This window comes from Phaseolus vulgaris, chromosome 5 (genome assembly GCF_000499845.2).
Source record: "Phaseolus vulgaris cultivar G19833 chromosome 5, P. vulgaris v2.0, whole genome shotgun sequence".
NCBI classification, from domain to species: domain Eukaryota; kingdom Viridiplantae; phylum Streptophyta; class Magnoliopsida; order Fabales; family Fabaceae; genus Phaseolus; species Phaseolus vulgaris.
The window spans coordinates 19,407,675-19,410,275 of NC_023755.2; positions in this window are offsets into that span (position 1 = coordinate 19,407,675).

A 2,601-nucleotide genomic window follows, 5' to 3' on the forward strand; every position below is an offset into this window, starting at 1 on the left:
CGGGCGCAACTGGACTTGAACGGTTGCTCCTCATTTTTCTCATGAAACTTGACGAATCACAGAAAGTACTGAACAACACCTCCTTCAGCGACGATCGATTCAGCGATCAATCGGTCAAAACTTCGCGAAACTCTGCAAGAAAACTCAAGAACACAGCGAACCTCCACAGAAACCTGCAACTCCACCAGAAACCACCGCTCCTTCCACGGAAAACCAAACAAGCCAAAGAACTCAAACCTCTCCGAACAAAACTCGCGCAACCAGCAGAAAACTTCACCTCACCGAACAAAACCTCAAACGAACGGTGGAAAACGTGAAAACACCGAATAAAACTAGATGAACAGCGAACGACGGTTGCACCAGCACACAACCACGCAGAAACTACAAAACCTCCAAGAACTCACGCTATGGATGGGAACAGGTTTTACACGGCCCCACGGTGGGCGCCTGATGATCCTGCCTGTTGACCAGAATGTTGGAACTTGCCTCGTCAAACTTGGATCGACGTGTGCACCGCTTGAACCTCCGTCCTTCGTCACGATCCACCTCAAGAACCTGCAAAAGAACAGAGCGGCGCCGCTGCGGCCGATCGCACTCCAACGCCCAAGTCAGTGACTGAACCACCAAATACTTCAAGAGTAACACTCAAGAACTCTCAAGGAACCGTGAACCAGTTCTCTCTCACAGTATGCTCAAGAACTCGCAAGCGTAAAGAATACAATCTGAACGTGCGTACCTCAGAAGTTCGTTGGGAAACCCTTATATACCTGGTCACTTTCTCTCTCCTGGCAGTTATGCACCTGGACACGTGGCTCGCATCCAGTCGTACACGTGCCATCATCTGGAGCCTCCTTGACTTGGGCGCTGCTTCTGACTCTCTTTTGGCTAAGTTACTTATGCATGGTGCTGTCCAGTGCATAGCTAACTTGGAGCACGATCTCTACTGGGATTGGCGAGTTAGGGTGCCTTCGTACACCTTCCCTGTGATCTCGCCGGCCGCCTTCATACTCTGCACCACCTTCATCTTCGGCGATGTGCTTGCTCTGGCGATCTCTAATCACTTGGTCGCCTGAGTTTACATCTGGTGACTTCATCTTTAACCCGGTGACCGCCGGTTCTGGTATACTGGAGATCGGAGCACGCCAACTTAATAACTGGCGACTACACGAGCCCCCCGACTTCCTTCCCTTCTGCCAATCTGGCGTCTTGTCAACACGCCTATACTGTAGCTTGAGGCCACGTCATCACTTCCAACTACCAGGGCGGTACAAAACACAAGAAAGAAATAAAGAAAAACACAATTAAAAACGAAAAACACAATCCAAATGATATTCTCATAACTTATTACCATGTACGTACTATTTTGTTTTTTTTTCTTCTTTACTTATAAAAATTTATTTATTTTAATTATTTTATTATTCTTAAAAACAAGCTGTGAAAGGTTGTTTGGCTGTCAGATATTATTTATTAGTGATGTGATATGTTGCAGAAGCTTATATTATACTTTCTTTTATAATATTTAGAATGTGAGTTTGGTCTCAGAGGAAGAATAAAAAAGAAAACAAAGGTGGGAAAGAAGTTTTTTTTATTTTAAGTAAGTAAAGAAGAAATATTTTTTCTTAATAAATTTGATTAATGTGATAAAATAAATTTAATTATATATTAATATATTTAAAAATAGTTTTAAAAATATTTAAAATAGAGAAATAAATTTATAAACAAAATTACAATAAATTTTCAAGGAAAATTAAAAAATATTATAAAATTTAATATATAAAAAAATTATATTTTAAAATAATAGTGAATAAAAATTAATTAATTTTGATTTAATTTAAAGTAAACTAAATTATTTTATGATATTGCTATAATAATATATTAATATTTATTTTAACATTTTCAAAATATAATTATTATTATATAAAAATAATTTATATTACAAAAGGTCAATCGGTTAAATTTATTTACGTACATTCTATATTCGTATTTCTTAGCAATTTTGAATCAAATTTTATGTTTTCTTCTCATTTTTTGTTACAGTAGATTGAACAGAGTGTGAAGAGATTGATATTAAACAGATAGACTGACTAAGTCAACTTTAAGAGTGTACGAATATAAAGAAGAACAATCAAAGATGAGTGAGTATTCACTATCTTCCAAGGGGACACAGTTAAATTATTGAGATCTTTTGTAGTCAAATTTAATCTCATAAATATATAAAATATTTGTAATTATGTGTTCTCAGAGAAATTCTAAATATGTTTGTCCTGAAAACAGAAAAAGAACAGAACTGAAAATAGTTAAAATTTAAATATTATTGTTATTTTCACTTCTCATTAATAATCTTTCTCAATTTATACATACATCTATGTCATAAATTAAATTTTAACACATAGTATTTCTTAAAATTAAAATCGCATAAATCGTAATGAGAATAATTATTTTTTTTATTCCTTTATATCAAAATATTATCATGAATTAGCAAGTATTCTGAAGTTGACTTACTTTTCAACACTCGTTTTTCTAGTCATCAGTTTCTTTGATCATTCTCCAACACCATGTTTCCCAATCACACATCTCATTGTCTCCTCTTTTATATTTCTA